This window comes from Oenanthe melanoleuca, chromosome 18 (genome assembly GCF_029582105.1).
Source record: "Oenanthe melanoleuca isolate GR-GAL-2019-014 chromosome 18, OMel1.0, whole genome shotgun sequence".
NCBI classification, from domain to species: domain Eukaryota; kingdom Metazoa; phylum Chordata; class Aves; order Passeriformes; family Muscicapidae; genus Oenanthe; species Oenanthe melanoleuca.
This window is the reverse complement of record NC_079351.1, coordinates 3,582,983-3,595,183: the sequence shown is the minus strand read 5'-3', so window position 1 is coordinate 3,595,183 and position 12,201 is coordinate 3,582,983. Positions and strand designations below refer to the sequence as shown.

Below are 12,201 nucleotides of genomic sequence, written 5' to 3'. Positions count from 1 at the left end.
AACTCAGAGCCAGCCTAAAGCCAGCTTTTCCCACTTTTCTCAAACTGCTGTCTGTATACTTCAGAGCCACCCTGGCAAGCCAAAGGAGAGCAAAAAAACCCCAACAATAGTCTTACAGTCCTGAGCAATAAATATATATAAATATATAACTGCTGCATTTGCTCTCTTCTAAAAGGAAGGAGAGTCTACATCAGAATCTTCTAGTGCTGCACAAGCTCTGCTTCTCAACAGAACATGTTGGATTTCTGCAACAATAAAGCATCAAAAGCTAACACAAAAAATTACATCCTGTGGAAAGGGTAAATGGTGAGGTAAAACGGTGCAGAATTGTAACTCACTTTCTTATCTCAGTGGAAAAAAAATCACCTCCTCATTAATCTGATCAAAGATTATCTAAAACCTCCATGGATTAATCCACAGCTGAAAACTCTGCCCACATCTCCGATTAAATTAAAGGTCACTATGAAATCTTTAGGGTAAATTTTGACCAAGTGACTTAGAAAAAAGCATGTTTCCAAAATTAAGTAAAATAAGGTGCCCTGAATCCTAAATTAAAAAGGGCTTTTCAGCATTGTCTTGCAGGCTCTTTTTTCCCAGTGCAAATGTACATCAATGGGTAGAACTGCCTACAGGTAACAAGTGAGCATTCAAGGATTTCTTACACTTACATTCATTTCCCTAACAAAAAAATTCCATCAATAGTCACAGTACTTGCCAAGTTAAAACAACCATCACACACCTTCACATGAAAAGGTTTTAAAAATGCATGAGGCTAAACTCAGACACACAAAGGACCAGCACAAATCAGTCACTCAAACTCTAGGTCCCCATGTAAAATGTAGTTGAGAGAATTTTAAAAGGAATGGAATCTATAGGTTTACCTATAGGTATCTAAAGACATAATTTTTTTTCAGGGGATTTTTAATATCGATCAAATTTCGTATTTTTTTATGTACAGACTTCATTTTCATTTCATGTTCTGCAGAGGATTAGCATGCAAGGTGCTTTATGGCTTTTTAAACTGACAAGACAAAACACAGTACACAATCATGGTTTCTTTAGGTCTCAGAGATGTTTTCAAAGTTACAGAAGGGGATATTCTCTGGTATTATTAAATGGGACTAAAGCATTTAATACTTAAAAGTAATTAGTTTTGCACCTAGCAGCTCCCTAAAAAGCAAGATAATAACTCTTCAAATAAAATAAACAATTAGAAAAAAACAGGCAAAGATCTACAGACCAGCCAGCTGGCACAAACTGAAACAAAAACAACTAATCAAAGCAAGGCTATTTTCAGAAAGCTTAAATTGTCTAGGGAAGGGAGGAGGGCTACATTTACATTTAATACAAATATATATTCATACCTAGCTAGAAAGGCAGTTGTACTTAACACATGAAAATTAATTATCTTAAGGCACCTGGAGTTACAGAGCAAGCTGCAAGTATTAACATAAGGAACTGCAGATAGAGAGCACATTGATTACAGTTGTTCACCTCCTTGCATCTCATCTACCTGAGGAAAAGTGTCTTTGATAAATGCAGAAAATGCATCTATGACAGCCCAGGAGTTCTCAGAAGCTTCTGCAAGAAGCGGGTTCGAAGGACAGAGTCAGTTAGGAAAAGGCCAATAAACATGCAAGTCTTTTCAGAGCTGCCATCAGGTTTGAGAAGTGGTGGGACAAAATTAATTCAACCCAAAAGTCAAATTTCTCTGCAGTTTCTTTAAAATCATGTTTCCCAGCACCTAAGAGAGGTAGTCCTGCCAATCACTCTATGCTGTGCAATGAATGGTCTCTCCTGTCTCTGTTATCCATGAAAAAATTAATGGAGACAGGTATTACCAGCATTTCCTGCTACCTGGAAACTGCAAGATAAATCAGCACCAGGGAACAGAAAGCTCTTTGTGATCTAATTTTGGAAGAAAATGGAGTGGAATTCCAGATTTCTCTGAAAGCTCTGTGCAGGTAATCATGCTATTTTTAGTTTCAGTATTATTAGGAGGGTGAGAAAAATTTTGCTTTAACTTACCTGACTGAAGAGGAGTGCTCAAACAGATTATGGAAAAACTAAGATCATAAAGAGTCACTAACACCTTAAAGCAGCAACAGCAAAGACTGATAACCACATTAATGCAGCTCTAGAATCACATATATTATAGCAAGAACTATGCAGAGATCACAAACTACTGATGACAGCTCCTGTGCTTAAAATACTTGAACTTTTAATTCATAGAAAGATCCACAGAAGGTTAACAAAAAAAACCCCAACAAACTCTAAAGAATCCTTGTCCTAAGAATAGCCAGAAAATAAAATGTCAGCTTTGGAACTGGCGAGTACCAGACATTTCTCTTTCAGCTTAAGGCAACATTCATCTCATTCAGATTTATGTTTAAATCAGATACCTAGAAACTAAAATGAAAAAGTTCAGCAGCACTGTGGTTTTCCAGCTGGAGGACACAGAGCGATGAGCACAGGACAACATCCAAGACACTGAAATGGAACACAGATGGCCCCAAACAACCTGAATTTTTACCATGCTAAAGGCAAAGCATTTTGCTTCTTTAAAAAAGCCAAAAATCCAAGGAAACACACAACACAGAAACACTGATGACCCTCAATGAGCAAAGATATTAAGTGAGGCTCAACAAAAACATTAGGACAGACAACCCAGACCTCCCCAGCTGACTGTCACGATATAAGGGCTCTTGGGAGCTTTTCAGCTTCTCAGAAGCTTCTAAAGCCTTGCAACTGTTACATCCATTTCAGTATCATCTCTCAATGATAAAGTTTGAATTAAAGAGTGGCTTAAGCATTTCATGATTAAAAATACTGGACTCTGAGACAGACACAAAACCACTCAAGTGCACAGGGCTGAAGCAACTATACAATTCCTAGTTATTCTATTAGAGCACATTCTAATATTTCACAAAATCCACAGAAGCATTAAGGCAAAAACCAGTATTTGGAAAAAGCATTTCCATATGTGTTTTCACATCAATACATTTTCTTATTTTTCCCATAGTGTTTATAACTCTAAGCATTTCAAGGTGTAAACTCGTTAATTGACAGACATTGGCAAGAATTTTCCCTGGACTTTGTTATTCAGAACATGAAAGAGGCTTCACCACAAACAGCACTGAAATCAAAGGCAGCAGCTCCATCTGCATTCCCCTCTGTTTCTTGCATTACATACAGAAGAGAGCAGTATTTAATGAATCAGTGAAATAAACTAAAGCCTTCTGGTGGTTTGGTTTTGGGTTGTTTTTTGGTTTTTTTCAGAAGCAACGGAGGTAAGTTCTATTTCTAACAGCTGCAATAACTTTAATTGCAACATCTGACAGGTCAATTACAGATTGCCTGACCTTAACAGCTGCTTTACAGGCCTGACTCCCATTGAAACCAACTGAATCAAAATGATGAGCACCTCCCACAACATAATTTTTATGCCTAATTGCTAAGAAACCATAGGAGGTAAATACATGGAAAAAAATACCAACTTTGCTGGCATTCTGAATTCAAATGATCATTTTACAGAAAAGTAAAGACACCATACTGGTCATAAGGAGAAAGGAAGTCAGTACACTGAGAGGGTATTAGTGAGGTCGTAGTGCATATGGGGATCCTCCCTTACTCTTGTTTTTCTCTCTCAAAATGTGGTACTGATAACAAGCCTGGAAGGATAATTTGTCATGTGAATACTCAAAAAAAAAAAAGAAAAAAAAAAGCAAACAAGACAAGATTGGAAAGAACATAAACAGAACTCTCTTCTTTCTTCAGCAGCATGGATCTACCCCAACATGGTCTTTCCCTGTGTGAGTCAGGCCACCAGTGTGAAATTAAAGAAAAATAAAATTTTCCTTAAAAGCTTTAAGTTTATTAAAGGTTTCCTGAACTTTTCAGCACTCTTTGAGAAGTGTTCTCACCCATTACTCATTTTCTCTCAACCTTTGCTCCTCCATGGTGTAATTCAGTCACAGCACACAGGCACAGGTCCTTAACTTAGTGGAAGGCAGACCTCAGGTACACCAGTAAAATGTGACTTCTGAAAATGAAATCACTCCTCTGGAACTCCATTTCAGAGAGGCACCTACTAAATTTTGACCAGCTGCATAGGGAGCTGTAAAACATACTCACACAAAAATCTCACTTCTGAGAACAATAATCAGTGTAGTTGTCTCCAGGAATTTCATCTGACAACCCCACCGGCTGAAAAGTAGAAAGGTCAGCAAGTGGGTGTCTTATAACAATATACACCAAAATTCACCAGCTACCTGCTGAGTGCAATATGAACAGCTTAAAATTTTTAATGAATTTTTAAGAACTCCAGTTCTACTTTACATTCAAGCTGTATTAATGCAAACTCTCTATTGTCATTCTCCTTTGCAATTACTTCCTTGTAAAAAAGAGCTAAGTCTTCCCTTTCTTATCCTATATTTGCTATTCAATAAACAGGTATCATCAGTGTAATGTTTGTCCAGGAAATGCCTTCAACACCATAAATAATTTCTACAGTGTCAGCCAGTTAAACAGTTAAGGGTGAATGCACTCTCCTCTATGTGGGTTACATTTTGTACATACACATGCACAGAAAGTGTCATTAAAGCAGCTTCAAGGAAATTAATTTAAGGTCATAAATTTTAAGGTCTTGATTTGCTGGGAGATAAAAGAACAGCAAAAGCCACCAAATTAATTCAAAAGGGCAAAGGGAAATAAGTGTCTTTGAGCCATATCCTGCCTTGTCCAATTACAGAATTATGCAGGCAAGTCTAATTTCAGGCATAGGGCAATGCTCCTGTATCTATGCTTAATTCATCCACCAGGCATTTGTTTATCAAAGAGAGTCAAGCTCTGAACTTCAAGCATTGTGAGTAGGTTTATGGGTATGCACAGCGCATACTTGTCAGGGTGTGGGTGTGTAAACGAGGCTTTTAATTGCTCAGAGAGGTCAGGGCAGAGAAGCCAAGCGGGAGTGGCAGCTCAGGTTGTCTTCCAGGGTAAGGTGACAAAATAGTGAGGACTGAAGGGTGAGGAAGCTGCTCCCATGCCTACAGAGCTGCCTCGGCCATGCTCTGTACAAGAAGGCTTTAGAGACAACGCTGGTCATTCTTCTGGGGAAACTGGACAGTGCAAGTGCAAATGCACACATGGGATGGAAATCTCTCACCTCCATTCCTCACCACCCCGTGAGATAAGCTCCTCTCTGTGAAAATGAGGAACAGCCTCCACACCCCCTCAAAAGTTCTCCCAGCTCTGTGAAGCATCAGAAGTGTTATGCCAACAGACAACCCCTTCTTCAGCAGCAGGAGAACTGAACAGACCACACAAACCAGCATGGATTCAGATCGGGTTACTAAAGAGGGAGGCTTGAAAAGCCACTGTTCACACCTCACCCATTTGTGTCTACAAAGAAGTCTGCAAAACAGTCAGCCCATGGTATTTTCATTGGTAAATGCACTGCTTAGGGCAGCTGAATGGAAGAAGAAGATATCCTGAGAAAGCAAAACCACTCATGGTGCAGCTCCACAATTTACTCATTTTTATAATTTCAATTGTGAAGTTTTAACACGATAGAAAGAATGATAGCTATCTAGATAGGATTTAAAAGTAAATTGGAAAGTTGGCCCAATTCATCAGAAAAGCAAAGGTTCATAATATGTGTTTTAATACTCAAAAACCATTGCCAAACCACATCTCAAACCAGCATGACAAAAGAAATGGAGAGCCACACAACTAAATATTTACACTCCTAAATACAACACACCTCTTAATGCATCTTTTCAGACACTCACAGTTTTCTGAAACTGTCAGGCACTGCTTTCAGCTTGCCTGAAATCTCTCAGCAGTGTTAAGGCTTCTGGGAACACTCGGCCTGTTGTCATAAAGGGAATAATAAAAGGGAAAAAAGGGAATTACAAAATAGGAGAAAGTTTGTATGCGCAGCTGGTCCATTCTCCATCCACATCTCTTGCTTCTCACTAAAAATAACATATAAATAGAAGAGTAACACTTTTTTCTTTTCTATAAAAATACTTTTATGAAGTTGTCACACATTTGCTCATAAGGTTTATTCAAAACCTGGCAAAGCATTTATTAACCAGCACATTTCTGAGTTGACAGATGTTCTTTCTACTTCTCCCAATTCTTTTGTTTAATACTTCAAGTCAAGTTGAAAAGGAAGAAGTGTGGAAGTGATTAGACAAAAAGAAATGCCATGGAGGAGGTCCTACAAAGATAAGCCTTACCAAATGTCACAGCAGCTCCAAACAAGACAAATTGTACGGATCACTTTCATTTCCCACCAAAGTACATTTATTTATGTGAACACCCCATGCATTACACAAGAGTACTAGGAAAGAAAGTGAAGCCTCTCTGGGCAACAGGGATGACAGATACATATTAAGCAAGCAGAATGGTAATGCCCAGCTTGGAAAGCATCCAGAGAGAAACCTTCACCTTGCCCTGGCCACAGTGGGGCAGGGAGATGGGAACAAGAAGTGGGAGGTGACAGCAGGCAGGGCTGTGGGAATGCTCTGCTCCTGAAAGGGCACCGCTCCTGGGCTCAGCTGGAGGAGCCTGGGATGGATCCCAGCTCAGGCAGGCTCTGGGTACTCGGGGCTTCAGAACACAAGGAAGCAGAACATGCTGCAGCCCACGGGCAGAGGACAGCGAGCACAACTCAGACAACTTCCACTGCCTCTCCGTGTCACATGTTCAGCAACATTTCCTACCCACCTCCCACAACACAGGCGTGTGAGCACCACCAGCTCCTTTCCCGCACAGAACCCTCATTCTTCGAGCCTGTCTGGGCTCACAAAAACAACCGGGTTTATTTTCTCAGTCTTAATCCTGATTTCCAGGGAAACAGATTTTTACATCTCTCTATGTAATTTCAGATCAGAACTTACTGCAGCTCGTGACAGGTCACATTCACATTTCACTCCTCTGCCATCTGCTTTGAAATTCCCAGTATCAAAGGAGTCCATACCTTTGTACTTATAATTCTGCAGTCCTATTTTACAACTGAAGTGCAAACAAAACACATTAAATTCAGAGTAAGATCTAGTCTTGTAGCTCTGTCTTCTATTTCCACCATTAAAACACAAAATAGCAATTTTTTGGCTCAAACAGATCCTTTAAAAGAGCACTCCAATGCCTGAATAATCATTTTCACACTCTTTTAAGAGATCCTGTTCTAAGCTTGACTATCCCACCTTCTCACAGCTCCAGGATAACAATCCTACATGACATGCAATACAGTCACAGCACTAAGGGACATTCTCCTGCAATATTCCTGTCATCCAACACCAGCAGGGTCAGAGAGCACAACATTTTATAAACCACTGAGACACTGGGTAATGAATATTAAAGCCCGGTTCATACAACGATTCATTTCTGCTGCCCTCCTGGCCTTTATGGGAAAACACCACTGTTTACCATGTTTATTGATCTTCTGTTATCCATTGTACATCAGTCCTCTTCCCTTTTAGAACCCCAACTAGGTATTGATTTGTTGGACTTTGCACAGCAGAGTAACACACCTTACTGTCAGGAGAGGAGAGAGTTAAACAGGAAAGACAACAAACAGAGAAGTAGGAGTTTTGAGGAGCAGAAAGGCAAGATCTGAGAATAAACTTTTTTATATAATTATATTCTCATGTCTCTCCAAAGACACTAACAATTGGCTTCAACAGAGACAACAGTAGCCAGGGAATGAATATGACTGGTAAATAACACCTTGGAACTCTTCTCTTCCCAGAGGAGTAGGAAGAAAAAAAACCCAGCAAAACTTACAGGGATTACTGCATACTGCAGACACCTCAGTCACTCTAATCTACCCTACCATCAGAACTTGCTCCTCTGCTTCCTTTCTCTCACCATTTCCAACAGAAGCAAGACTGGCCTTGGCTAACACAGGAAGTCTTCAAGCAATGCCTCTCAGATTCTTTAACTGAGCAATTTCAACTTAAGACACTTGGTTTTTATTTTTCAGAGATAATGGCCATCAAAGAGTGCATTAAAGGAAATGATGAAAGAGGCAGATTCTGCATTACCAAACTGGTCTGACTGCGGGTCCTGCACTACACTGGTTGTATTGTTACTGTGCTGACCAAGGAGAGGAGATTTTGCTCTGTAGACTCAAACTCATGAAATCAAGTTAGCACGGCAGCCTCCAGTGCAAAACTCCAACAAGGACTTGTGTGAAAGAACAAAAAAATCACCTTAAAAGACTTAAAATTCCATTTGTCAAGTATGTAAATATTTATGATCTGTGGTACACAAATTCAAGCATATCCATTCACATATAGCTCTTCTGAAGAGGACACTACCTCAGTGCTGTCTCTGCAGAAGGTCAAACCTCATCCCTCACCATGCTGTGAGGGAGCAGGGGGCTGAGGCTGCTGGGTGAGAATAAACCCTCACAGCCAAAGTACCTCCAGGTCTTGTTGTCTTAATCTAGAAATGGGATTTTGATCAAGTATTATTAACTTTCCACCTTCAAACTTCTGTGCTTGCCATGTTAACAGAAGCTTTACAGAAGACAACCTCCAAGAAGAGATAATTCACAATTCTGTCAAGAACAGCTGATAATATATTTTTATGACACAACAATTGGGATTTCTGTCCAGAAAAGATGATTAATTCAACCACTTGCAGTACAAAACCCCCTCAAACCAAACCCTTTACTTTGTGAATCTGAACCATTTAGCACAATCCTCTACATTAAGGAGTGGTACACTTTTTTCCTTTTGGTACAACAGTTCTGACATGATATTGTTCTCTCAGTAGCTCAATGTTCTACCCTCCTCCGCCTTGAAAGCACAGCACATCCTTTCAAGTGTCCACTTTGCATTTTTTAAAAATGTTCATGCCCTTTATCAGGCACATGTGGCACCCTTGTGCACTTCCAGAGCTGGTTTCTACTCTGAATGCATCTCTCCTAATACAATAGCCACTCATGAGAGCTCACAGTATTAACTCTTATCTTTATTTTTCTAATCTCTAAGCCTACATTATGCCCTCATTTTCCAGCATACATTGTCATCTGATTGTTTCATTTAGGGCAGTAACGGTTTCTAGAACATGAGGCATTTATTCATGGATATGTTTTAGAGCACACTGAATTAGCATTACTACAGTGGGCATCTGATACCACAATTTCTAGCTTACCAAAGGAAAAAAATAAAAATCCAGAGATTTGAGGGATGTGTTTAAGACCAGAATTTACTCACCCTCCCCTCCATTCTTTTGAAACCTACAGTTTATCCTAATAAACAGCCTTCATTTTTCTTCAGCTCCCAGGCAGGTGTCAGTTACAGTCTCTGCACACTCAGAACCACAATTTATTCATCTCACAGGCAGAAACTGGCTAAAGCTCAGTTCTTGAGAGCAGGACAGGGGAACATGTCCTTACCTATGCTCACTGCCACACCTGTGACTGGTCACCTTCACTCACAAAATGTAACTCTGGTGGTCTTTCAAAGGCGCTACAAGAGAAAACTGATTTCATCACAGGGAGTTGGTTGAGCTGGCACAGAAGATATGGGTAGAGCAGCAAAATCCCCAAAAACATCAACAAAAAAGCTGTTTGAATGCAACAATGCATCCTCAGTCCTCTAGCTACATGATTTTAAATGTACTTCAGTTATATTAGCCTTTTATTTGCTAAATAAGTTTCCATAGCCCCCATTACTTTGTTTACATACATACCACAACAGAGAAATTACTAGCACTACACATTATGTCCAGGCTTCTTGCTCCACATTCTTTGCTTTGAAAAACAGTTGGTTTAGAGGTTCTTTAGTTAGAAACAACTAAGCATTTGGTATTAAAAGCTTGGAATTCCTAAGAATTGTTACCACACAAAAAGAAGTATGCAATTAATACACACTATTGGGCCGCATCCTTCTTCAGGTTTTAACTTTGGATTTTATTCAATTTTTTTTTTTCTGAAATAGGTAATTTTAATAAGTTCTTTGCATGCACCAGAAGTGTTTTCCACAAGAGAAGTGTTCAGCTTGCCAGTACAATTCCCAGGGGATACCATACCCCAGCAAATTCCAGGGTAAAGCATCTCTGAGCACAGAATCAACTTCTTGGTCTTCTACTCAAGGCAGAAAGCACCCTGCACTGCTTTAGAAACACTACTTCAAGCCTCAGCACTTACTTGGAGCATAATTAATATGCCACCCACAATACAGCACCTTGTTGGATCAGCTCTGAAGTCAGACAGAACAGTAACCTCCCATAAATCATAAAGCAGCATGATGTCAGAGTCTTTAAAAGTCAATTTTAACATCCCAAATCACTAGTTTACCCTTTTACACTTAAGGTAAAGTGCTTTGACCTCTCATTTAGCACATTATCAGTTCCAGAAAATGAAAACAGGGTACCCATACTGCCTGAATGTTATTCAGTTTAGGAATACTAAGTTATTTTAGCACTAAAAATACAACATTTTCTTGTAAAAAGATACACTCTTGAAATTGTGAGCATGCCTTATTTTTCCTGAGTTACACCGGCAATATCATCTTGAAAGAGGAGTATGACAAAGCATCTTAACAAAAGATAATCTTACATCACTGAAGACTAATGCTAATTTATCTTATGGTTATAATACTTAAGTTGCATACAAAAGTTTAAATTAACCTCCACTATATACTTCATTTCCCAAAATTATGGTCGGGAGTTCCCCAAGACATTTCCTGACAGACACAAATCACCAAGAAGTTGAGCACAAACATTTAGAAGGAACTTTAACACACGCTGAAGAGACACAGTACACAGGTTTAGCCCCTGAACTGCAATAAAGATAACACAGATGACACTGAAAATTAAGAGAAGCAGAAACCAAGGAACCGACAGCTAGGGCAGGAGAGAGGAAACAATTTTAGTAGACAGGAAACCTCTCGCCGTTGGTGGTAAAAGCCAGCTGAAAAATTCTCCTCCGGTTCCAGAAGAAGCGACCGCTGCCGCCTCCTCTGCCGCTTGTTTTTAAGGTGTCGTTCGTACTCGGGCAGCTCCTGCCCAGCTGCACGCCCGGCTCGGCAAACCCGCTCCCGCGCCGAGGGGCAGCGGCTCCATCCCGCCCAGCCCCGCTCCGGCCCGGCCCGGCCCCGCTCCCCGCGGGCTCCCGGTGCCCCCGGCCGCCATCCGCCCTGCCCGGCCCCGGGAGCCGCCCGCGGCCCTGCCCGACCGCCGCCCTCGGCCCCGGCGCTCCTCCCTGCCCGCAGCCCGCGGGGACCAGCGGCACTGCCGGCGCGGGGCCGCCGGCCGCCCTCACGGCGCTGCCCGGCCCCCTCAGCTCAGCCGCGGCTCCCGGCACTGCCCCACACCTCAGCTCCCGGCACTGCCCCGAGCCCTCACCTCAGCCGCGGCTCCCGGCACTGCCCCTGCCCCACACCTCAGCCGCGGCTCATGGCACTGGCCGCTCCTGCCCGCGCCGGGCAGCGGCAGCAGCGGGGAGGCGGCGGCGCCGCCAATCCGGGCCCCGCGGGGGGACGGGCCTGCCCGAGCCGCCGCAGCGCCGGCCCGAGGGGCGGAACGGGGCGGGGCGGAACGGGGCGGGCCGGAGCCGGGCGGGCGGAGCCGGGGCCAGGGCAAGGGGCAGGGTCTAGGGGAGCCCGGGCCGCTGGAACGGCCCTGTCCGTGCCTCGGCGCAGCCGGTGTTCCAGCGGCCGGTGGTGGTGGCGCTCGGAACGGCCCCGGGGCGAGGAGCCGCTCGGGCCCGCGGCCGCTCCCGGTTCCAGCCGCTGCCGGCCGTGCCGAGCCTCCCGGCCCCGTGCCGGCCGCCCCGATATCCCGCCGGTTCCCGGAACGTGGCGCTTGGTGCGGTTCGTGTCACAGGCTCGGTGCAGGGCTCGCCGCTGGCATGCTGAGGGAGCGGCTGCGGCAGGAAGCATGGTTAGTATCACAGAGAAGCTGGTTGGTATCTAAACATTTCAGAAATGGCCAGGAATTATCGGCTCCCTAACCGAGCAGGCACTTATCCCGGGAAACGTGCCCTGGCAGAGGTCATTTTGTTTACCCTTCATATTTCCCAAGTTGGAGCACACAGAGAAGAAAATTTAATTCTCTGTGTCAAAAGGTTGTTTTCTCAATAATGGTCTTATGCAATAAATTACAGCCTTTCTATGCTTTTACCCTTTACTTTATTGCTCTTGCCTGTGATGGCAGTTAATGATGACATTACAGCATTACACT

The 12,201-nt window shown here is 42.7% G+C and overlaps 1 protein-coding gene across 2 annotated transcripts in view; it reads right to left on the bottom strand.

Moving 5' to 3' along the window:
* The window catches only part of TEX2 (testis expressed 2), a 44,975-nt gene extending 33,463 nt beyond the window's left edge, over positions 1-11,512 (bottom strand). The window contains exons 1-3 of one of the 2 annotated variants that reach the window (XM_056505756.1): positions 11,365-11,512; positions 5,762-5,869; positions 4,135-4,206 (exon numbers count right to left, since the gene is read on the bottom strand). The gene's annotated coding sequence lies outside the window, so the exon portion shown is untranslated. The remainder of the gene's footprint in view (positions 1-4,134; positions 4,207-5,761; positions 5,870-11,364) is intronic. The other variant, XM_056505757.1, reaches the window with a different exon arrangement.
* Positions 11,513-12,201: the final 689 nt, after the last annotated feature.